This window comes from Sinohyriopsis cumingii, chromosome 8 (assembly GCF_028554795.1).
Source record: "Sinohyriopsis cumingii isolate HCF-2022 chromosome 8, ASM2855479v2, whole genome shotgun sequence".
In the NCBI taxonomy this organism is placed as follows: Eukaryota; Metazoa; Mollusca; class Bivalvia; order Unionida; family Unionidae; genus Sinohyriopsis; species Sinohyriopsis cumingii.
In genome coordinates this window covers 109,127,604-109,154,421 of record NC_142968.1, presented here as the reverse complement: position 1 = coordinate 109,154,421, position 26,818 = coordinate 109,127,604, and the positions used below count along the sequence as shown (strand labels likewise).

The window sequence follows — 26,818 nt, the reverse complement described above, 5'->3', positions numbered from 1 at the left end:
TATTAACAGTACCGATCACAACTGTACTTTCTATATGGAAAGCTGGATAGTCATCGAGTTACATGAACGCGTATAACATGACTGCAGGCCAATATGGCAGCCCCCATAACATGACATCGTGATGTTGGCTACGCAGTGTATGCAAAGCATAATGTATATGCAAAACGTAACGCTCTTCGCGTCTTGCTTCGTCTCCACGTAACATGATAATTATAATGCAATAGCCCAGTTCCAAATCAGTATCGAGATCTGTTGCGCGTAAAATGCAATATCAAAATGTATAGTTTAGCTTTTTTTTTTAAAATACTCGTTTCGCAAACACAAATTGTACCCGCACATTTAAATGACATTTTTTTAAAGTTAATAATTTATTATGTTCCACTTATGACGTGATTTACATGATATTTGGCTATATCACACCCACCCACCCACCCAATGACGACTATTCACATTACCGATAGCGTAAAGGAGTCAACTACAAAATCCAGGTCAACATAACCTGACGACCGTTTCAGTCTAGCACAAAATGGAACTAGATCCTCTATTCCGTAATACTTCAAAGGCAAATAGTTTTCTTGTGTTGAGGAGAAATACGTATTATCAAGATCTCAATATGCGGTGCAGATTTTCATTTGATTTTTTGTTACTTCCTTTTCAACTTTTATGAATACGACCCATGATGTGCCTCGCAGATCAACTATATGTGCCAATAGATCCTATATCATCAACTAAATGGGAAATTCTGATTCCCAAAACTTGAAAACAGGGATGGATATTTGTATATCTGGAACATGTACGAATAAGATGAACTGTGCAAATTCAAATGACTCATTGGAACATTTCTAGTGTATTTTTAAGAGTGCTGGTTAACAATTATTAATTAGAATGGTTATTGGAATGTGAAAGATCGCAATACGAGGTGCAGATTTTCAATTTTATTTTTTGGTACTTCCTTTTCAACTTTTATGAGCTTATTTTATCGAAGCAAGAATTGCTTAAGAATGCACATTCCGAGTCTGTTGGAAAGAAATTGTCCGCCTAGAAAGGGGGCTAAGCGACTGTTCTGAGGTTGTCAACCATTAAAAATATGTATGCAAAACATCCTCTTTTTCCCAGACATATCCTCCATTTCAGTTCTTAAATCACTGTAAAGACACTGGGACAGATACACCCATTCTACGACGTGTCCTCCTTTTTGAAAGTTTAAATATGGTAACACTATTTTAAAATATTTTATGATAGGCATTTGATTGTCTGATCTGTGTGGGTTTCTATTTATTCCACCTAGAGGAGTAAAGTATCTAATCTAAGGGGAAAATTCATGAATAGGTTCTAGTTTATATCCCCCTCATTTCCAAACCCAAGGGAATGAATTATGGAAAATTTTGTTTTACTTGTATGACTTATCGCTGTATAAATTTACTATTTATACGCAATTATTATGTAAACAATCAAAGCTCTCTTGCTGTGCATCTTTGACTGACATTAAATGAATTCACTTACTCTTTCCTTAATCCAATTAAGATCAGATCTCCACTGTCTCACACGAAGATCTGGCAGCCACCGCTAAGAAATCATGTTCTGGTGACCGATGTTATTATAATAATCGCTAATTTTATTAGCCAGTCAGATGAAATCTTATATCTTTGCGTTTGGGAGACTTGGCTGTGTGGCTGAAGAGCATCAATGTGAGCCGAACGATCTGATCCACTTTCAAATTTCTGAAAAATGCATTTCCATCGGGTAATTCAAAGGTGACCAGAACATGGCCCTAAACGGTCGCTGTCAGATTTTCAAGTAGGACAGTGGAAATCTGATTTTAATCATATCGAGTCTTTCTTGTACATGGAAGGCCATTCTTTTAAATCCCAGTTCTTCAAAACACATGGCCTGCCCATGAGCTAATATACGTATCTATGCAAACATTCAAAAGTGACGCTGGACATAAATTGTGACTAAAACCTAACCCCTTGAAACTTATCCAATTCACAAACAGGAGTTTATGGACTATTTTCTCACCGATGTTTGATATTGTCTTTCAACAAGATAGAGATCGAGTGTAAGGATGGATGTACAAGCAATGCGATTGCGAAATAACCTCTGTTATGAAGGGAGGAGGTACATACGAACAGACAGAGATGGACAAAAATAAGACAATATAAAGATGGATATCAACCATACTCATGCCGTGATAAAATGTGAAGAATTCCGACTATATCATTTATCGAATGAGAAGAGCCTTTAGCATACGTCATTACCAAATGCAAGAAATGTAGAGCATATGAATTCTAAGTACAAAATACTCTATTCATATTTTGGTTTCATATTTAACGACAATGAATGCTTGTATTATTTATTGATGACACTTGGAAGTATATAGGCTTTCAATTATGGTGGACAACTGAGGACAACACTCTGTTCATACCAGGATTGTAGACATGCTAATTTGTTGTGCCAGACAATGACCATTGGGTTTATTGATCAACGCATGCCTAAAATAACTAACACCTGCATAAATAAATTTGACCTTTCAAACCCTACCTTACATGGCTCGAAAACTGCTCCCAAGACCTGTTATATACTAGCGATCGGGACGCAAAAGAGGAAACAGTCTTGTAAGGTTTGGGATGCAGCTACAGTTCGGGCGTATTTTGAAATCCAAGTGAATATGCTTTTCCAGCCCAAAACCGTAATCAATAATTCAGGACAATATACATGTTCTACCTTACAACTGGAAAGCGTGTTAAAATTTCAGTTACCATTGGTATATTGTTAGCGCATGCCCGAAAAAGTGCTGATCAAGAAAGCCTAAATTACGTACAAGACAGCAGTTTTTTCTTAATATGAGAACATTAGCTTAAGTACAATAATTCTTTTCGTATATTATTTACCTGAGATCTATACAAGGTATCCATGTGTCACAATTAGCTTACGGGAGTATTCCAGGGTAAATCCAGGTAAGTACTACACTGTCCTAATCCATTCCAGAATTCTCTAAATTGATCGATCGATTGATCGAAGGTTTATACCAATCGAATCTTCTACACTAGAAAATAACGTAATAGTGGAATTAAATATTTCTATTAACAGTGCAGGAATGTAAGACAACGCTCATCTGTTGTATGGACTCTCGATTGCCTTCATAAAAGAATTATCACAACAACAACTTGATTGGCTAAAAATGCAATTTAAAGGTTGATTTATATACACGAGAAAAGCTGAATGGTAGTGTAACTTGCACACCTTAATTGCAGCTCAATGAGATGGTAAAAAGTAGGTGGATTATAAAGGTATGTGAAGATCGATATGTTTGATTAAGCCGTTTGCAGGTTCAAGCCGTAAAACATTCATTTTGTCACATACGTATACATAGGTGGTTTTTATGGCTGCAGTGCTAGACAGGCGTGGATTTAAAAAAAAAGAAAGATTGTTTTCTTGAGATTGTCCTATGAAAACACATACGAACACTTGTTTTGGAGAAATAATTCCGATTATATTTGGAGCTGAACAAATGTGTTGCCTGCGACCGGATAGAGTAAACGTGAGTATGAACGACTTAGTTTTGTTTCTCTGTCCGGTAATTTTACTATAATTCAATTAGTTCTGGAGTGGAATCCGGTTTGTATGAATTTGCATGCTCCAGTGAGTATATCCAGTCAATATATAAAATGCTAATATACAGTAACAGCGTTTTTGATGTATATTTGTAATTCTCTTGAATAGCTTCTGTATACCTTAATATCTGTCGTAGGAATCCAGAGTGATAGTGTACTTAGATGAGAATTAATTACAGGGTCGACATGCAAGTTGTGTCTGCTACGCGCGAATGCCTATACCAGCGACTTTGTAGCACCATTTGTTTAAATGTGCATGGTCGAGATGGTAGAAAGGTTGATACTTAGAGGCAAGACTATGGGTGATGTAACGCGGTGACCCGGGTTCAAATCTCCGAAGAGTACGAATTAAAATTATCTAACCTGTATGATAATATTATTTGTGTTTAAGAATTCTGATAATCTCTCTCTCTCTCTCTCTCTCTCTCTCTCTCTCTCTCTCTCTCTCGGTATGACTATGATCCATAATTAACTGTTTCTGTCGGTAGAGAACTAGATAGCATTGCGATACTTACTTTCCTGTCACCTGGTTGCCATCGTAGCATGTCATCTACTTCATGGTATATCGTATATACTCGCGTACATGTATGCTCCAAATGCAAACAACTAACCTGTCGTCAATGCGCCGGCAAAATCACTGCCTATATTCTTTGTTCGATTGGTAAACCCTCACTAGGTGCACCGCGCGTGTTGAACGTGAACCCTTCTTCCAGATCCTGCTAAAATGAAAAGTGTAATCAATTCTAACTGGGTCTAAGTAAATTTTTTGTATCGTTAAAAGGGGTGGACAGTATGTTTGCCACTTAAGGGGCCGTCCATTTAGTACGTACGCATGGAGGGGGGAGGGGGTTAACCCAAATGCATACGCTTGAGTATGGGGGGGGGGTCTACTGATAATGTATGTACGCAATAGGAAACGGGGATGGGGTGGGTGAAACCTTGATAATAATGTCTTTAATACGTAACCTGCTCGACTGGGTTCTGTCGGCGTTTGAATTTTAGCGGACACTAGACAAACTTGTTAAAGTTACGCAGCTTATTTGCAAGTTTAATGCAGCCAGACATTCCACGTCGGTGGACTATCTGTTTTATCAAAAACGTTAATATTATTAATCCTTGATCGTTTCTACGTGGTTTAAATATATGACGTTCTATAAAATTCCATGGGGTACGTCAAGCGTACGTACGCGGGGGTGGGGTGTAAGATAAAGTACGCATGCGTACAGGGAGAGGGGAAAGGGTCAAGCTTTGCCAGATTTTGGCGTACGCACTAAATGGATTCCCCCCGAGCCTAGGAAATTAGTGAGAGTTGTATAAAGCAAAATAGATTAGTCCTGGATTCTAAGTTGCATTCAAGGTCATTCAGTAGAAGATTTTTCGTGACTTTGCTGATCTGTGGGACTATTCTGTCAAGATGTGCTGATCTGTGGGACTGTTCTGTCAAGATGTGCATTATCAATGATGTTCTCAGTGTAAAAACTGAGATGATGATAACTTAGCCCCCCACCCCCACCCCACCCACCCACCCACCCCAAAAAAAAAAAAAAAAACGAGGACGGCAAAGCTGGCAGATGTAGAGACTGCGTGGTATTTGTAGTTTTCCAACGCAATAAAACCCACAGAATATTCATGTGACTGGCGAGATTCTGAGAGAAAAAGCTTTAGTCATTTGGCCCCGAGCTCATTGTAACGTCTCTTGTTAATACTAATGGCAGGTGGCAGAGAGTTAAATCCCTTCACACCAGCTAATAACATGTAATCAACAAAAAGATTGCTTTTGTTGATTCTGTTTCCGAAATTTTAGTAACAGTGCAAGGAAGAGGGGGACGATAAGGAATTAGATGGTATGCCCCCACCCGCACCACGCCTATATGGCAGCAGAAGCAAACAGACACTTTACTAGGAGGACGAAATGTCTCAACTTGAGTTACTGGGGAGTGTCACATCGACATTAGTTTCAAACTCGGAGACTAAAATAGCAACTAAGTGCAAGCAATGCTCTTTATTTTTCTCTTTTTGGGGAGAAATTCGACTACATTAAAATTTGCAAATTTACATATACAATAAAGACACGAGAAAAACTCCATGTTTTGTTCTGAACCAGCAGAAATAGCAAGTTCGGCCTGGAGTAGGGGTACGTCGAGGCCGAGACGAATTCATAAGCCGTATCAAGCGAGTTCTTTCCGCTGAACAAAACTCGAATGGTGCTTTAAGTTTATTTTAACAACCATAACCCTCCCCCCTCCATTTTTACGCTTTCTACATCTTGTAGCTCGCAAGTGTAAATGATATCTAAAATGAACTGAGGTTTAAAGAAGTTCTATTGACTGCGGCTAAAATATATCTATGCGCAGACGTCAGATAAAGACACGTAAGTTCTTCTTGTCCAGGTGTGCGATAACGAAAAACGGATTGAACATTTTAATTGAACGCAATTTCAACAATGTAAGATTAAATAAGTAGGAATTTTACTGTACAGCTACAAATAGTTTAAAGTGTAAAAACTCTATATGGGTAATAAATACAAAACTACATTCGTGTTTTGTTGTAAATCAGAGAAGTAAAATCATTTGATCTGACTTATGAAGGCGTCTAGACCTAACTGCATCAACAGTAATTACTAATGAAAGCTTCTAGGCCTAACTGCATAAACAGTAATTACTAATGAAAGCTTCTAGGCCTAACTGCATCAACAGCAATTACTTTAACTCTACATCATATTAAATTTCGCTTTAAATGCCCAATCCAAACAAACCATGAATGCAGTCTTGTATGTATGTATGTATGTATGTATGTATGGATGGATGGATGGATGGATGGATGGATGGATGGATGGATGTATGTATGTATGTATGTATGTATGTATGTATGTATGTATGTATGTATGTATGTATAGGTGTACACAGTAAAAAAACAATGATAAGTGCTATGTTCCACATTTATCCATCCACATGGATGGATGGATGGATGAATGGATGTATGTATGTATGTATGTATGTATGTATGTATGTATGTATGTATGTATGTATGTATGTATGTATGTATGTATGTATGTATGTATGTATGTATGTATAGGTGTACACAGTAAAGAAACAATGATAAGTGCTATGTTCCACATTTATTGTTCCACATTTATTGTGTCAGGTACTCTGCCAGTTGTTAGTATAAATAATAGAGCACTCAAATTTCCTATTTTGTGGGGACCAGTACCATATTTTATAGCAAAACTCCATAGCGTTTCAATGTCAATAACCCAAAAGACGACAGTATAATGGGAAAGTACAACTCCAGAGAGGCTCTGCCTTAACTGAACAATAGAACTAAGCCATGTGTACGAGATGCTATATATCAATGTGTTAGTATGAACTAATCCTGATAACTTATGATGGGTACATTGGACATGTCTTAATGATATCTTGGTATCACCATCTGTCTTCTAGAGAGCTTCCAAGCTAATCCAACTCTTCCACCTTTTTTCAGAAACCAGGCTAGACCTGAAAATATATAACATGTGCCACTTGTAATCTTATAGATTTGTTGGGTGTAGGTAAATGAAGTTAGAATGGACTACATGTGAAGATTAAAAATAACATTGAGGTTGCAAGCAAAGGAAAAAACGTTAAACTGGACAAAGCGACACTCAGAAATGCAAAGTAATGGGCATGCATTAGAATGACTATTCATACCAAAAACATACGAAGTTTCTACGCGTATTTTTTGTAAGATTATATTCAGCCTTCAACAGGTTAAATAACTAATAAGGTACACTAGCTATCATAAAGTTTAGGGCATTGTGGGGATGGTGAGGTTTGATCATTGGTGGAACAATTAGTATATACCACTATACAGGGAAATTAAGTGACAATTTACTCAGTTACATGATATTACCATAAGTAACCTAATAATTAATGATGACAATATAATTTTTGAATATTTCAAGTGAATACGGCCCATGATGTGCTTCGCACATGAACTATATGTGCTAATAGATCCTATTTCATCAACTAAATGGGAAATTCTGATCCACAAAACTTGTAAACAGGGATGGATATTTGGATATCTGGAACATGTACGATTTACTAATAAGATGAACTGTGCAAATTCAAATGAATCGTTTGAACATTTCTAGTGTATTGTTAAGAGCGCTGGTTAACAATTATTAATTAGAATGGTTAATTGGAATGTGAAAGATCACAATACACGGTGCAGATTTTCATTTTTATTTTTTTGTTACTTCCTTTTCAACTTTTATGAATACGACCCATGATGTGCCTCGCAGATCAACTATATGTGCCAATAGATCCTATATCATCAACTAAATGGGAAATTCTGATCCCCAAAACTTGAAAACAGGGATGGATATTTGTATATCTGGAACATGTACAATGTACTAATAAGATAAACTGTGCAAATTCAAATGAATCTTTGGAACATTTCTAGTGTATTTTTAAAAGTGCTGGTTAACAATTATTAATTAGAATGGTTAATTGGAATGTGAAACAAGACGATGCTACAATACCGAACTCTATCGAAGTATTACATTTAAATATATTACTATAGATAAACATATTCATGATCCACTATATGTACAATCATATGTTATATAATGTATTGAATGTGAACTTCTGATCCGAAACATTCTAAAATATATATTAATTTGCTCATTTGGTATATCTAACCTTGCTAAGATCAGTTAACAATTATTATAAGTAATTAACAATGTATAAAGTAAATGGTTCATTAACATGGGATATCAGCTTATACCACAATGCCACACTTTATCAGTCAACGTCTGAACCAAAAAGAATAATAAAAATGAATGCATTTTGAGTTAGACTTACTTAATTATGGTGTTTTCTTACATCCAATGTAAAAGGACTTGGATAAAGTTCATTTTATCATCTTGGCTTATATTTCTTTTGATTTTTTTTAAAAATTCCCTCACAGTTTTAAATGGCTTAGTAGATAAACCAAGAAGGCTCCTCTGTGGAGTTTTCATCTCCATCCTTTCTTTAAATATCATATAACTATGTTTATAAGCAGTTACTGAAAGCCATACTAGAAGATATGTGTTATACAATCACCCCATCATAAATACATAATTTATTTGCTTGGACCTGTAACAAGTAGTATAAGGCATACTCTCTGCTAGAACGATAGTCCTCACATTTGTTTCTCAGTAATGAACTTTCCTATGTGTCAAATCCTAATAAATCATACGTTAACTGAAACTCCTTTCAAAGATAAAGTCGCTGTGAATTTCTTGTCATAGGTTATCCGGCATGTTTTGAGAGGCTGGACTGTAAACAAAAGCAACATGCAACGGGTCACAAATTTAACTTTCGGATCGGCATCAATGCCTCATTACCCATTGTGCACTATCGCCAAAATACACACAGACAACCACACCATAATTAATGTTCATAGTCTAAACAATAAGCATTTACCTTTAAATCAGTGATAAGAATGCCTAAATCTAACTCTTATATTATCACAAAAATTAAAGAGAGGGGAAAATATCTATAAAAACAGACCTGCATTACATTTTTGGATAATGAACCGGTGTTAATAATTATGACCCGAATCCAATAGAAGGGTGTGACTCCTTCGTACAGTCTGTGATATTTCTGAGAAACACAAATCTTCCCTGCATATATATCGGCGCAGTAATGTACAGAAAAAATGTTTTGTTTCGCCGGAAATTTAATTGCAAATAAGAAACTGCAATAAATTCGGAACGCCTCTGCTGTTTCTACGATTGGATTGACACTAGGATTGACCGAGAAGTTAAGAAGTTAAAAGGTTCCACGCATTCAACAGCTTCTCGGTCAATTCTTGTTGCACAAATAAGTGATTTGATCCAAAGGGCAACTAATGGCATCTATCGGCACACATTCGAGGTATGATCCCTAGGACTGACATCGAAGTTGCAAATGGGGTGTGCCTGACAATAATACATCGAAGTCGCAAATGGGGTGTGCCTGACAATAAAGGACTACGTCTGATGCTCCGTATCAAGGCGTAGATTATATTACTTTCAGGAGGTATATCATCGATTTTGATGTATATGTACCCGTAATCCGAATGTACAAGCATACATGGTTTGGCCGAAGTCGCAAACTCGCACGCGGACGCAATACTAAAGTACTATCTCGTATCGATACACGGGCTATTTGTTAAAGCAGTTTCAGTTGGCTAAGGTGTCAGTTACAGACCGGTGCAAAACGAAATTGTTACATGTGTATTTTTATACACCCTAATGGGACTTCTGTGAAGGCTTGCATATGTATGAGTTAATGTGATGCCCGTCTACGCTACATTGAGAAAGTTTCAGAAAAAAATCTGATATAGCATGATTTTTCATTGCATGATATGCATGATATTTGCAATCATTTTATTTAATCACATGCATTCGGCATGCAAGATTTATTTCCATGCATCCGTTTGCTTCTTCAGTCGGATAAACATGTATGTTCAACGAACTTTAAAGGAAAGGAACTTATGATAGTACTAAACTGTCCAGTCTGGTCGTGTCACCGATCCTGAAAAAAGTGCATACGACCTGTTGTTGTTGTTGTGGGGTTTAATGACAGTTTTCAGCACATGATAGGCTATGCATGGCGGCCAGTATTAATGGTGGAGGAAGAACCCTGGAAAACCCCGGGAAGAACCACCGACCCACGAGAAGCTACTGGCAAGCTTTTTCACACATATGATCTGTAGAGTATTATATGTTGGTTACATTCTCATCCGCTGGATATCACTGAGTACTCTTACTTAAGCCAAAATTCCTGAACTGGCCAACAAATACAAGTACGTTGTAGCTGCAACAACATACTTTTGTTGCTAAACTGACGGAGCTAGTTTGATGATTATGTACAGGCGATGCAGGCGAGACACAGCACTCTACAGAAATGTTCTAATGGTTCACTCTTAGCACAGGCGTTCACATTTGTATCAATTATCAGCGTGAAAGAAAATACGAATCTTTAATCTGGAGTGATTTCATTAACGGGGAACACAGTCACAACTCGGCTTCATGCAATATTTCACTCGGGTCTTCTCTTGGTACCTTAGCATTGTCAGTTTTGCATATTAAAAGGATTAGGATTCTTGATGAATATAACAGGTGGTTTTTTGTTTGTGTGTGTGTCTGTAAGTGTGTGTCATGTATATTTAATTTATATTGCCTGTGGTTTTAAAAATGAAACTGACCTACATCCTGTCTCTATTATTGTCTTAGCTTTTTATATTAATGCTGTTTACATCAAAATTGCTAATTCCTTCCTTAATGTTGGAAGCGGAATCAGTCTTGTTGCTGTGTTCAGTTTTTAAGCTGGGTGGATCATTTATTAAAGTTATTATTCACTGGAATTATTATTTTACAATTATTGTGAATTCATTCAAGGACCTTGAGGATTATATTATTGTGTTACATCAAAACTGTTAACACGTCGCCACATTCAGGACCATTGGTACATTAGCACTTTCGAGACTGCAAGCACTCCAGTAAAGTCAGTATGTGGAATTTATTTGGAACACCAGTGGCATTAGTTCGGAACTCCATATGTTCGGACTTGTGAAATTGGTTATTATTTCACAATATTGTAAGTTCTTTTAAATTTTCACTTTGTATTATGTGGAAGTAAATTATTTGCTGAATTTTACAAAACGTGCTGGTTTTCGCTCTTTTCTGTTACCTAGTTTAAGACCATGGTGTGTTCATGCTCATAGTTTATCTCATTAATTAGAGAAATAAATAGGCTTTCCCTGTTGTAACAGTATTTGGCATATTTTCAGTCCACAAGTTTTTATATCTTTCTTGGAAGAATTTTCTGATTTCATTAAAAGATTTGTCTCTTGTGGCAATGATAACTAATATTTAAGACAAACAAAATGCAGTCGTTATTTTCTTAAAATCTCAAAGTAATACTTGGAAACTTCGGCAAGAACGTAAAACATTTCTATATTATTCTCGTACTATCAAGTGACCCCGCACACACAATTTTTTTCCACAAACAGTTGTCAATGTCCTCATTTTGATTAGTTGGTCTAAAATCATAATCAACTACGATTTTCTTAATTGTATAATCATCATTTCCGATAATGTATATTTAGCATATATCTTATAAAATATTGCTTAAATGTTTGAGAGACACAGAGCAACATGGATTCTAAATGTTATCACTTAGGAAGACCATGCCTGTAATATTTGGATATGTGTAATTATTTATGAAAGTTGGCCAAATTGGTCTAGAGTGTCCGCCTCGGATGCGGAAGGTTGTGGGTTCGAACCCCGGTCGAGTAATACCAAAGACTTATAAAAATGGTACTAGCAGCTGTCTCGCTTGGCGTTCAGTATTAAGAGGTTAGTGTTAGGACTGGTCGGCTTTGTGTCAGGATAATGTGTCTGGGTGGGACATGATGCTACATGTCTACGGCATGATGTCCCAGTGCTAGACATCACATTAAGCTGTCACACTGCATTCATCCTAGTGATATGACTGAAAAACTGTTAAATCTGCGTCAAAAATCGGAATAACACACAATTGTAATTTAAATATATAAAAAAAACGGCTCACTTAAATGTGTGTGTGTGATTTGGATTTTTAACGTAGCTTTAACAATGTTTCAGTCATAGAAGCGGACGCTCTAACCACTAGGCCACCGGAGCGGTGACTCACTAAAATGCTAGATACTGTATCTCTTTCATTGTCAAAATGTCTAGCATTTTGTGTCAAAACTAAGCCCGTAGCTGATTGGTGTCTTTAGAATAATGCAATGAGGCGTTTAATTGGATGATTACTGTAAGATTAGCGAAGTCAATTAACAGTCTATTAACGCCTTTTACAAGGCCATACAGCTTTCAGTAGGTGGACTGCATTTGGTGTTTTTAATTGACTGCGTTTCCGAAGATTGTGCATTAGATTACACAATGAATGGATTAGTGGTTTTTGTCATGTCAATACTAGCTTTGAGACAAAAATTCACACCGACTCAAGCCATATATTATATGAATAATCAATCACACGAAAGGTATTTACGAGAACTTTTGCATATTGTCGGCCTGAATCGAAATGGTTTCCGTTCCAGCTAAAAATTAAATGGTGACTTGTATGTATGTTTGTGTATGTGTTCACTTTCGGCATATTTTACTGTGATTATATTAATGAATCAATTTTAATTAAAGTTAGGCTTTTAGATGCAATACAACCGCTCTGGTGGCCTAAGTAGCTAGAGCGTCCGCCTCGGATGCGAGAGGTCGCTGGTTAGAACCCTCGCCAAGTCATACATAAGACTTATACAAGTGGTACAGATGTATATGATGTATATATCTCTGACCTTGAAATATAGCATATTGATACAAAGCCATTTTCATTGTCGGTATTCGAGATAAGCTATCTTAATAAATTGATTGTGAAAATCAGGTTAATGTCTTTGAAAAACAGTTTTCCTTTGTAGACAATTTTCACACCCTTCGACGAAGTCTGTATTCACAAATATAGTTTAACTGTAAAATTAACTGCTTAATAAATCTACAACCCCTCTAAAATTGACACATTTTGTATGAAAGCAGTGGCATTTCCATGGACAGACTGGTTTTATTTCTCTTGAGAGCAGTGACATTTGCAAGACACAGACTGGTTTTATTTCTCTTGAGAACAGTGGCATTTGCAAGACACAGACTGGTTTTATTTGTCTTGAGAGCAGTGGCATTTGCAAGACACAGACTGGTTTTATTTCTCTTGAAAGCAGTGACATTTGCAAGACACAGACTGGTTTTATTTCTCCTGAGAGCAGTGGCATTTGCAAGACACACACTGGTTTTATTTCTCTTGAGAGCAGTGGCATTTGCAAGACACAGACTGGTTTTATTTCTCTTAAGATTGATTCTCAGTCAGCTTGCGTAATTTGTTTGGAGTACCGACATTTTGGAGCTTTTATAAAAATAAAGAACGCATGTTGGAATTGATCTCTATTTTATTTCAAAAGTAAAAGGTCAAATTATATCCGTATCTAGGTGTAATGCTAATGAAGCATGCATGAGAATATTGTAACCAGAAGAAAATGTTCTGCATGAAACATTAAATATAAATAAATCACCCTTCCTTGACTAAGGGCTTACAATAGTAAGCCAGTTATTCAACATGTTTTGCACTGGATATTTATTATTAGATGTAACCATGAGGCATTAGATTCCAACAACTGGCAATTAAATTATTAATCGTATAAACCTAGTGTGTTTCAGATTCAGCATGATGAGAGTAAGAAATGTATATACCGTATATACATACACACAGACACAAACACACACACACAGACACAAACACACACACAGACACACACACAGACACACACAGTATATATATATATATATATATATATATATATATATATATATATATATATATATATATATATATATATATATATATATATATATATATATATATATATATATACTGAACGATCATCTAGCAGGCGGATAACATTATTAGATGAATGGACAAATATCAATAAAGGTTGGGGCGAGAAAAAGGACGGGTCAGCTTGCAAGGCTATGTTTTTAATCCTTTTCTGGTGTTTAGATAAATATTTTAGTACTTTGCATTCATCAACCCCTTATCAGCTATGTTTGTATTCATCAACCCTTGACCAATTATGTTAACGTTCTTTTTATTATCCTATGACACTTTTGTCCATAGCTTTCAAACCAGACTGTCCATTAACTGCGATCACTGTAAAAGAACATAAAACATTATTACCTGTCTACCAATTGATCTACATTGATCAGATCCTTTGATCAAAACAATTAGGGCATACAACTATTAACTTTGATAAATTCTGGTAAAGTTGATTTTTATTTTAATACATGTGCCAACACGAAAATATTATTAGGCATTTTAAACCCATCTTCTGAAATCCATTTTCTTATCTCGTTCTCCACTTCTTGCGATTAAAGTGGTCAATCGTGCGGAAAGTACTTTGGTTGTTTAAGTCGAGTAATACCTTGGTTGTTTAAATCTAGTAATACTTTGGTTGTTTAAATCTAGTATTACCTTGGTTGCTTAAATCTAGTATTGCTCTGTTTGTTTAAATCTAGTATTATTCTGGTTGATTAAATCTAGCATTGCTCTGGTTGTTTCAATCTAGTATTACCTTGGTTGTTTAAATCTAGCAATAACTTGGTTATTTAAATCTAGTATTGCTCTGGTTGTTTAAAATCTAGTATTACTCTGCTTGTTTAAATCTAGTATTACCTTGGTTGTTTAAATCTAGTATTACCTTGGTTGCCTAAATATAGTATTCCTATGGTTGTTTGAAACTATAATTATTCTGGTTGTTTAAATCTAGTATTCCTATGGTTGTTTAAATCTAGTATTACTCTGGTTGATTAAATCTAGTAATACTTTGGTTCCTTAAAAATAGTTTTGCTCTGGTTGTTTAAATATAGTATTCCTATGTTTGTTTAAATCTAGTATTTCTCTGTTTTTTTAAATCTAGTATTACTCTGGCTTTTTAAATCTAGTATTAATCTGGCTGTTTAAATCTAGTATTACTCTGGTTGATTAAATCTAGTATTACTCTGGTTGTTTAAATCTAGTATTGCTCTGGTTTTTTAAATCTAGCATTACCTTGATTGTTTAAATCTAGTATTTCTCTGGTTGTTTCAATCTACTTTTACTCTGACTGTTTAAATCTAGTATTACTCTGGTTGTTTAAATCTAGCATTACTCTGGTTGTTTAAATCTAACATTACTTTGGTTGATTAAATCTAGTATTATTCTGGTTGATTAAATCTAGTATTACTCTGGTTGTTTAAATCTAGTATTACTCTGGTTGTTTAAATCTAGTATTACTCTGGTTGATTAAATCTAACATTACTTTGGTTGATTAAATCTGGTATTACTCTGGTTGTTTAAATCTAGTATTACTCTGGTTGATTAAATCTAACATTACTTTGGTTGTTTAAATATATTATTACTCTGGTTGTTTAAATCTAGTATTCCTCTGGTCGTTTAAATCCAGTATTACTCTGGTTAATTAAATATAGTATTACTTTGGTTGTTTAAATCTAGTATTCCTCTGGTTGTTTAAATCTAGTGTTAACCTGGTTGATTAAATCTAGTATTACTTTGATTGTTTAAATCTAGTATTACTCTGGTTGTTTAAATATAATATTACTCTGGTTGTTTAAATATAGTGTTACTCTGGTTGATTAAATCTAGTATTACTCTGGTTGTTTAAATCAAGTATTCCTCTGGCTGTTTAAATCTAACATTACTTTGGTTGATTAAATCTAGTATTACTCTGGTTGTTTACATCTAACATTACTTTGATTGTTTAAATCTAACATTACTTTGGTTGTTTAAATCTAGTATTACTCTGGTTGTTTAAATCTAACATTACTTTGGTTGATTAAATCTAGTATTACTTTGATTGTTTAAATCTAACATTACTTTGATTGTTTAAATCTAACATTACTTTGGTTGATTAAATCTAGTATTACTCTGGTTGTTTAAATCTAGTATTACTTTGATTGTTTAAATCTAACATTACTTTGGTTGATTAAATCTAGTATTACTCTGGTTGTTTAAATCTAACATTACTTTGATTGTTTAAATCTAACATTACTCTGGTTGATTAAATCTAGTATTACTCTGGTTGTTTAAATCTAACATTACTTTGATTGTTTAAATCTAACATTACTTTGGTTGATTAAATCTAGTATTATTCTGGTTGATTAAATCTAGTATTACGCTGGTTGTTTAAATCTAACATTACTTTGGTTGATTAAATCTAGTATTACTCTGGTTGTTTAAATCTAGTATTACTCTGGTTGTTTAAATCTAACATTACTTTGGTTGATTAAATCTAGTATTATTCTGGTTGATTAAATCTAGTATTACTCTGGTTGTTTAAATCTAGTATTACTTTGGTTGTTTAAATCTAGTATTACTCTGGTTGTTTAAATCTAGTATTACTCTGGTTGTTTAAATCTAGTATTACTCTGGTTGATTAAATCTAACATTACTTTGGTTGATTAAATCTGGTATTACTCTGGTTGTTTAAATCTAGTATTATTCTGGTTGATTAAATCTAGTATTACTCTGGTTGTTTAAATCTAACATTACTTTGGTTGATTAAATCTAGTATTACTCTGGTTGTTTAAATCAAGTATTCCTCTGGCTGTTTAAATCTAACATTACTTTGGTTGATTAAATCTAGTATTACTCTGGTTGTTTAAATCTAGTATTACTTTGGTTGTTTAAATCTAGTATTACTCTGGTTGTTTAAATCTAGTATTACTCTGGTTGTTTAAATCTAGTATTACTCTGGTTGATTAAATCTAACATTACTTTGGTTGATTAAATCTGGTATTACTCTGGTTGTTTAAATCTAGTATTACTCTGGTTGATTAAATCTAACATTACTTTGGTTGTTTAAATATATTATTACTCTGGTTGTTTAAATCTAGTATTCCTCTGGTTGTTTAAATCCAGTATTACTCTGGTTAATTAAATATAGTATTACTTTGGTTGTTTAAATCTAGTATTAGTCTGGTTGATTAAATCTAGTATTACTTTGATTGTTTAAATCTAGTATTACTCTGGTTGTTTAAATATAATATTACTCTGGTTGTTTAAATATAGTGTTACTCTGGTTGATTAAATATAGTATTACTCTGGTTGTTTAAATCTAGCATTACTCTGAGACTTAACTGATGCCCTTATCTCCATTATATGCCACCCATAAATAAAGTCGGAGACAAATTAACATCAATTTTACAAAACGTCAAAAAGGGGCTTCAATGCCTGTTGTATTTAATCTTTCCTGTCCTTGATCTGAAAATTCGTCGATTTTGCAAGATCTGGATGAAACATATGTTCAACAGAAAAAGGAACACAATTTCCTTGTCATGTTTCTTAAATGTCTTCACTTCCAATTTAAATTCAATTTTGAAATGGCACTATTAATATTATTCTTTGAATTTCCGTTCTAAACATGAAGACTACGTTTTTTCCTTCCTATTAATCGATGATGTTACCATTAAGTTTGCATTGTTTTCTGCAGTTGAATTCAGACAATTCCATTGTTCCAAGGCGACCATTGTAGTGCTCCATACATTTTCTTATAATGGTTGTAGGTAGACATAAAGTGAGAAGTTATGTGTTCAATTGTTTCATTGATTTTATACTTTAGATTATTTTTAATTAAAAGCATGTTAGAGATGTCGAAACGAACCTTTAAGGCATAAATACACATGCATGTTAGGAAAGATATCTGACAAACATACACCTAATGTTTTTTGATTTCTAAAGTGGGTGAAATTATAGATCATATACATTGTTTTGACCAAAATGAAGTTCAACAACGAAACTCGAACGCATTTCAGTGGCATCAGTATCTCTTTAGTAGCACAAAATATAAAAGAAAATGGCAAATGCGTTTTGTATTTGTAAATATTTTAAAATGTATTTATCGTTTATGATTTATTAATTCCAAAAATGAAAACTTGAAGTTGTCAAGACAAAACGCACAGTTTATAATTTTTGAGTATTCAGAGTTTGAAAATTAAGTTATGTTCAACATGGTTATTCCAGATATTGATTTGCAAATGTACCAGTATGATGCCAATGTAACCTGATAAAATCCGATTCCGGACCGTTGGTTGCATATGCCGAATCTAGAATCAAACAAAGACACGAACAGTTTACATACATATAACAGTTTACATACATACATACATACATACATACATACATACATACATACATACATACATACATACATACATAAATACATACATATCAGATGGGTACAAAATTAAACTGTGAACTAGATAGTTGCATAGAGAGATACACCACCTCAAAATAATCCGTGTTACGTTGCTATATTCTACACCTTTCGACAAGATGGGATATTTGTCTTGAATAAGATTCAACCCATCGAACTAGCCTTTGAATGAAGCACATATTGCCAGCGAGCTTTTGGACTTCTTCCTCTACCAATTATACTGGCCACCATGTCGTATGCTGAAAAATTGCGTTAAACCCACAACAAATACAACAACCAGCGTGCTTTGTCTATATGTTCGATTAATTTTAAAGATGAGGGATATATAACGATAATAGTGTAAAGACAAACCCGAAACATTATTCAATCAAGTTATTACTTTCTTGTTTTGTTGTTCATCAGTGCAAGTGAGTTCATTATTCTTCTTTCGACCGATGCAATGTAGTCGATATGCTGATTTAAAAAGGTGCTGCATGCCGCCCACTTTATGCGGTACCCTACTTTTTCTCGGTTGCACTCGGCTCTTCCCTGTATTTCATCTCCTGAGGTTTAATGCATAGCGTAATACAAATCATTTTCTTCTATTTTTCACTTACGATGTAAATACATTTTCTTAAATGCACGAGTGTATTGCATACAAACATCTCTTTGTAGACTGACATGAGAGGAGGCCTTTGCCCGCTAAAGGATATTAATACACTAATTACGTTACCAGTAAATTTGATTCATTTTTCTACATTAAAAAATATAATCCGGTACATTTGTCAATAACTCAGATGCACACAGGCTATCTGACTTATGTAAGACAATAATCAATGAATAACATATTTAAATAGAAAATTAGAATAGGTTATGTTGCATCTTCAAAAGCAAATTGCTGCATTCAAAATTAATGACTGGGAATATTGGTGAAAGTGACCTTTCCGCACCTGATCGTATTCCATTTGTTGGTTTTGTCACCTTAAGATTTTCCTTCAAAAGTTTTACCGCTTTATCACGTTGATTCCCAAAACAAGTTCGACGAAATTTAACAAAATCTGAGAAGTTAATTGATTTGAACAATATATACTTAAATCGTTCAAGGTGTCTGCGAGTCACTGGTGTCGATATATAGTCAGCGAAGCTTAGGAACCGATTTGTCCTCACGTTATAAAGCCTTATGGATTTAGAGAAACAATTTATTTCCCGTAGTCCGTAATGCTATTATTTGACCAAATTATTATATTTTTATTGTATGTGGTGCTGCTCAGTTCATTTTCTCGAGTCATTTCCTTGTATGTAAACACTATAAAAATCCGTCCCTTTGAGATCACACCATGTACACCCAATAATCTCTGGGTGGCGACAGCCATTAAATGATAACAATTTTAGGTTTATGCATGCTATTGCATTCTTCTGAAACAAGACGTTAATGTTTCCTGTTGGTATTTTCAACCAATCACTGACCTTGATTCTTAAATGCGGTATTTAATATAGTACCACACATAGGCACGTTCCACAACTCTTACAATAATTTGTTGCCTGAGACATGAAAGCAGGGCTTGACCGTATGTAGCGCCGTAGTGGATCATATTTCTAATGTAAACAGTGTTAGCTGGGTAATAATAAATGTAAAAAAAAAAAAAAGAAATTACATTTCAAAAGCCGAAATGCAGACACCATGTCAAAAGCGACAAGATGGTCTACAAGGACGGTGAGAAAAAAGTTGTAATGCAAATCAATCAAATAGTTATGCAACCATAAGGTCATTTCAATTATCCTCGAATTTCTTCGAAAAAAGGTGTAGCAACTCTACGAGTGACACAATCAACTACGAATTTTTCTTGAGCAAAATATTTACCATGTTCAGTAATAATGTATCAAGAAAACTTTCAGTCACATAGGATTTCCATACGATTTCTACAAAATTAAGCAACATCAGTTGATGTGAGAGGCATTGTTACGTGAAATGTTTGAAGTAAACTCCAAGACACCATGAACTGTGTGTTCATATTAAGATTCTAAATATCTAAATTTTAATAACTTTAATTTCACATTAAATAGTAAATGAAATTAAACATAGAAATAAATGGTACAACCAGCATTGTATGTTGTGGACGAAGTCCAGTCGTGCCCATAGCAGAGTGTCTCCCCGATACAACATGTTGCAAAATGTTATAAATGCAACGGAAAAAAGTTTATAGTGGAAACTGAAAAATGAAATACCGGATATGTGAAGAATACTTAATTGGAATTAGATATAAAACTGGTACTACAGTAGAGAATGAAACGATTGCAGAGAGAACTTAACAGACAATTTTCACGTTAATGTTGAAAAACGGTAAAAATAGTATATATCTGTCTGCAAAAGAAAAGCCATACACACTCTTTGCATAATCTATTTAATGGGCTTTAGAGTTTTTTTTTTTTTTATAAAGTAAATTAATAATTTACAAGTACAGAACTTTCCTTGTCCTGAAGCACGGTGTAACTGGAATCCTAATCCCGATATTGTAAGCATGTTTAACGAGATAATATATTTACTATGCCCTCACTCAATTTTTCCCATCCAAACTTGTCAACATTAATAACAATAATTATATTATGCAGTCTGAAAGCGGAGATTCAGTGAATTGATACCGATCATAGTGTAATACGAAATTAGGAGAGTATCAGTTAGCCAGGGCAGTGTGGAAGACACCAACATAATGTGGTATGTAATATTTGCCTTTAACATATTCAGGTGTTCCTGGTCTTATTAAATGTGTTTACAAATTTCATATTTACTTTAAAATAAAGATACGGCTGTTTGAATGTTTTATTCCATTACGTGGCGATGTAAATGATTTAACGCTAACAATAATGCTGTTCATTTTAAATATTTTAACAAACTTTGCAAAAGGACCAACATTCCTCGTCATCATGATTGGGATACGATAAGGAAAAAAAAATGGATTTAACACAATGATCTCCTTTTCTACAACAGTGGCTTCGACTTATTAGATGATGGGAATCATAATTTAATTAGGTATCAATGTGCTTGTGACTGGGGTATTTTTTTTTTGACCGTTAAGACGTAATGCAAAATGATTAAAACACAGTTACACGAACAATGAGGATATATATATATATATATATATATATATATATATATATATATATCTTTCCGCAAAAACAAACAATGGATTAAAAGATGATTGTATATATAGATTTAATCCCTTTTTTGTATTCTGCATATAAGATGTATTCTGCATATTAGGTGTATTATGCAAATTAGGTGTATTATGCAAATTAGGTGTATTATTCATATTAGGTGTATTATGCATATTAGGTGAACTCTGCGAGTAGTCTCCACAGTATGTGTACTCTGCATATAAAACGTATTCTGCATATAAGATGTATTCTGCATATTAGGTGTATTATGCAAATTAGGTGTATTATGCATATTAGGTGTATTCTGCATATTAGGTGTATTCTGTATAGTATGTGTATTCTATATATTTTGTGTATTCTGTATATTATGTGTATTCTGTATATTTTGTGTATTCTGCATATTAGGTAAACTCTGCGAGTAGTCTCCATATTTGGTCTACTCTGCATACTATGTGTACTGGTACAAAACAGAATATATATTCCACAGTCTGTTTTAGCAGTATCATACACTGTTAAAAAGACAACGAATGTATTCGTTTCTGTCAGCAAACACAGACGAAAAATATTATCGTAACATTTCAACAATACATCGCAGATTAAAAAGTCGAATTATACCATGTTGTTTCATTTACTGAGTTAGCGAGTGGTATGGTTATGAAAATGGGTAGTGTAATCGGACACAATAACAATTTACAGAAATGCCGTGACTCTTTTAAACTTGGTTTAAACCCTACAGTTAATAAATAGTAAGAAAAGAACGGTATTCCAGAGGTAAATAAACAATATGTGACAGTGCAACGAGAAATTAAAGGGACAAAAGGAAGATAAGAGGTATACCGACGGATTTTGATCCCACTAGTCCTTTATCCTCATCTGCCAAAACAATTGTGCTACTATACACGTTATCTGTGCAAGTTAGTCAAATTTCCTTTTTCGAAATGGTTTACAAACCTTTAGCTTTAATAGTTGTCTGTGTTAAACCTCCAAATAAAATGGAAGAAAATAAACCCGCAAATGCCAAAATGAAGTAAATTAACATATTCAGCTTAAAAAGGAAGGACCGGTCCAGCTGTTTTCAAAAGCCACTTTTTAACTGCCAATAATTTCAGTCTATACTGCTACTACTGTTTTGGCTAACTGGAACAAATAATTCCTAATATTTATTAAGCATTTTTCATCGTTGTCAATAAAAGAATCACCTTTGCCTTCTGATAAACACTACCACCACTTCTTTGTCCACCTACTACTAGTTCTTTAACCAAATTTGTTATAAACAGAGCAATAGTCATGTTCCAGTTGCAGTGGTTATATTAACTATTGCATGGTTGTTATTTTATTGTTACAGTAACTATTGTATGCTTGTTACTGTATGGTTGTTATTGTGTTGTTATAGTAACTGTTGTATGGTTATATTAACTACTGGATGGTTATAGTAGCCATTTTATGGTTATAATAGCTATTGTATGATTATATTAGGTATTGTGTGGTTATAGTAACTATTGGATAGTTATGGTAACTATTGGATTGTAATAGTAGCTATTGTATGGTTATATAATATATTGTGTAGTTATATTAGCTATGATAACAACATTTTCTTTAGTTAATTCAGCCTTTCCCTCATGGTGATTTGTCTTTATCATCTGAATTGATTTTTTTTCAGTGTTTTCTATGAAAACTCTCCCCAACATTGTTTTATGTCTAACTGCGCTTCTTTACATTTCAGCACATTCCAGCTGTCCGTGCAATACATAACTTTTGTTTGGGTCTGGTTTTTTTTGCTAAAATCCTTATTTCCAATTCCTCAATAATATGTTTTTCATGCATTTCATCATCACCTTTAACGTGTTTTATTTTGGAATTGTCAACGTTTCTTCAGCATTTTCAGAACTAGATATGCCCCTTAGATTGATGTTTGAACACTGAAGGTTTTATTTTCTAGTCAATTAATTTAACATTTCATGATTTACTTTCGTAGAATAGTTAGTCTGAGTTTTCAGTAGTTTTTTTTTTTTAAACCCTGATTCCGAGTAGATAAGAATCGGAAGTAACGGGTGAGTAGTCAATTTTAAGTCTCAAGACTTAAATACCTCAATAATTGCAAGTCTTGCATTTTAAGGAAAGGACTTGTAGTTTGGATTTATTAAAAACTTCTTGTTTCAACACTAATATTTTGATATAATGATACAAGCTTTTGTTCTATGTGGTCACAACTGGCACTGTCTGTTGAGTCAGCATTGTATGTCATTGTCTTATTTTGTTTCCAATTTGCATTTTCCCAAAATATTATCTTCAGGGATTGTGTTCCTTATTGTTTTATGGCATCTTCAGAATTCACTTAACAAATGCCACCAGAGAAACTCTGGAAATATTTACAAGACTGCGGTTTCTTTAGCAAATCTTGACCCTATATTGTAAGGATTTTATATTTTTATCTTTAAATTTTATTATATATACCTTTTAAAGAATTTAACATCTTTACCTTTTATCTTTTATTGTCTATTACTATTTTATTAGCTTTCTTTGGAAGAGTTTATAATCTTAAAGTTTTGTGGTCGTTTTGTTTTCCGTTTATTTTCTCTCCATTTCTCGAACGTCACCTTTAATTGGCACTTATAGCCAGTATTGTGCTGACGTGCCAATAAGTCATGTATGCAGCAGTTGCGCTTGCACATGTATTAGTAAGTGTGACAACAACTAGTATCATGAAGCTTAGGGACAGGTCCAATTTCAAAACCTGACTCTAACCAATCGGGGGGGGGGGGAATAGGTTTAAAACAAGGAATAAAAAAATAAAAATATGCTAATTATCTCTTACAATATTCAAAAAGCAGTGTTTAGCTGATTGCCTATAGAGTAGGGCGACAATTGCAAGTCAGATTATTTTCTTAGCTTGTTTTCTTGCTGTTGTTGTTGTTGTTGTTGTTGCTGCAGCTGCTTTTTCACTTTATTGAATAACAAAATGGGACATGCAACGTACTGATAATACATGTATTTGTAATGGTTTCAGTCATCTACAATGAAATGGTGACCTTTAAATGCTTAGCTGAGACAAATATATGCTTCATTTCGGTAAGTATCCATCCACAAGGAAAAATTCTGAATGTATTTACCTGTGTTATGACGTAGTTATTACTTCATATGATGTTACTGAGTGTATCTTACATGGCAGTTTAGGAGAAACAATATTGCCCAATTCGATAACCAATACAAGTTAAAGATGTTTTAAAAAAATCTTTTAAGAAATCAATGAGCAAATATCCTTCCCGTAAATAGAACACTTGACCAGAACATCATTTTTCAATATTGGATCCCGGACGAACATTCCTGTGTGATGTCACATTGTTCACCCGGCCAAGTCAGCTTCAGTAATTGATGCATTCCTACAATTCAGCATTTTGATGAGACTGTTTATAATGTTTCCACAGGGAAGTGGTGTCTATTCCACTTGGAAATTCATCACAGATGCAGCACTGGATATGGTAGGCGAAATATTTGTCTGAAGGGATGATTACTGGAGGCAGAAATGGTACTAAAGATAATGCGATGTTGTTGAGAATGGAAGATATATGGCGGTGCAGATTTACATTCGCATGGCTCTCTTGAATGCTTTTGTGGCCGGATATTTGCATTTTTCGATATGGAAGAATGTTGTGGCTAGATACAATTTTGTCAGTTAAGAGATCGGCATTTATGGAAATTAATTTTATAAAAAAGGTGAATTTTTTACTCATGCAGGCTGACATTTAAACCAGGGTTTTTATCGGGGTGGGATGCAACAAGATTCATACCACGTAATAGTAATAACGAGAAGGTGACAGTTTGCATTACAATAGGCTGCAGGGAGCATCTCTGCATAGACTCGACATATTCTTCTTGGACAGAATGATGGATTTTTTTCTCGGTTTTCCCACATTTTTAGTTTGACTAGGCGAATGTCCGGCGGGTTTCCTGATGTTCTTGTTTTTGTTGGTATTCGTTAAATTCGGTGTAGGATAAATGTGTCATATTCCGACATACATAACTGTGCCTTTATGTAATAGTTGCCCGTCTTTACTCCATTTTTATTAGGCAACCGATTGGAAAGATGTCGCCATATTGTTTTAATAGTAATAGTAAATAAAATTATACCCGAAGGCGGTGAAGGAAAATTCTCACGATCGCAGCAAATTATTAATGAGAACACTGTGACAGGATGTCATGGAGAGTATTTTGAACAAATCAGACCTACAGAAAGTGATATGTTAACGTGTTGACATATTAAAAATAATGAACCACAAACAAATGTGTGTAAAGTGTACCAAGTATGTGGTAAGTGGGTTTATTAACTTGAGTAACACGGTCGTCCTGCGAAAAGTATATGAATGCACTCAATGACATGTCAAAAAAAAGACGTGTATTCTGACTAACTGAATAGGAAGCATTCAACTAAAAACTAATGAGACACGGATATTATGTCAGGACGGTCTTTTGTATACACTTTTAGACTCCACGCCTTTCAATAAAGTTGATACAGGACTCCAGAAGGGACAAAAGCTCAGGCAATCACGCTTTTTATAAATATGTTTGTGAATTCGGGCTTAGATCCTCCAAATTCAACATTTTTCTGAGTGAGGAGAAACTTTCAGTCCCCTCCCCCCTAAAATAGGCCACCGGAGCGGTCTGTGGGTAGTGTCTAAGTGCAGACAAAACTTGTGGAAGACTTGATCTCCAGTCTAGCCACATTCGCGTAGTATTTGCAATGACGTACTAAATGGAGTTGTGGCTTCCACAACTTTCTACAGGCCTTTCTCGTGTTTTATCCGTTGTATTTCTGCTCATGCTTCCTCTTGGTGGAATCTCTAGAGTGTCTTCTTAGCAGATCTTACATGCGGTTTTTTTTTTCTTTCTTTCTTCTTTTTTTTTTCTTTTTCCTTTTGTGGCTTTTTTTTTTGGGGGGGGAGTGGGTGATATGATGATCAAGCTTGGCCATCTTGCCCACATAAGAAGCGAACTTGTTTAGTTTTGGACCCATTTTTCCGATGACCATATTTCTGGTTGCTAAAGTGCTTCATGGGATTAGGACTGAAAAGCTCGACTGGGATATTCAAGAGATATTCAAGGACGCGGCTTTGGCAAAGTGGCAAAGACTAACGTAAGTGTCTGTCAGAATTAACTTGCCGAATTTTGATTCCTTTCACTTGGGAGACCTTCTGAGAGCTAAGATTTTTAGGCATTGCAGACTCAATGCAGCTATCGAGATCTAATGAGCGAACAAAACCTCTACACGAGATGAG

General features: G+C 34.4%; 1 protein-coding gene across 5 annotated transcripts in view; it reads left to right on the top strand.

The window, feature by feature from the left end:
- Window positions 1–26,818, top strand: part of LOC149794358 (E3 ubiquitin-protein ligase TRIM45-like) — a 56,316-nt gene that overhangs the window by 12,591 nt on the left and 16,907 nt on the right. The window contains exon 1 of one of the 5 annotated variants that reach the window (XM_089968522.1): window positions 3,269–3,541. The exons of the other annotated variants lie outside the window; for them this stretch is intronic. The gene's annotated coding sequence lies outside the window, so the exon portion shown is untranslated. Of the gene's footprint in view, window positions 1–3,268; window positions 3,542–26,818 lie in introns of those variants that run through there. 5 annotated transcript variants of the gene reach the window in all.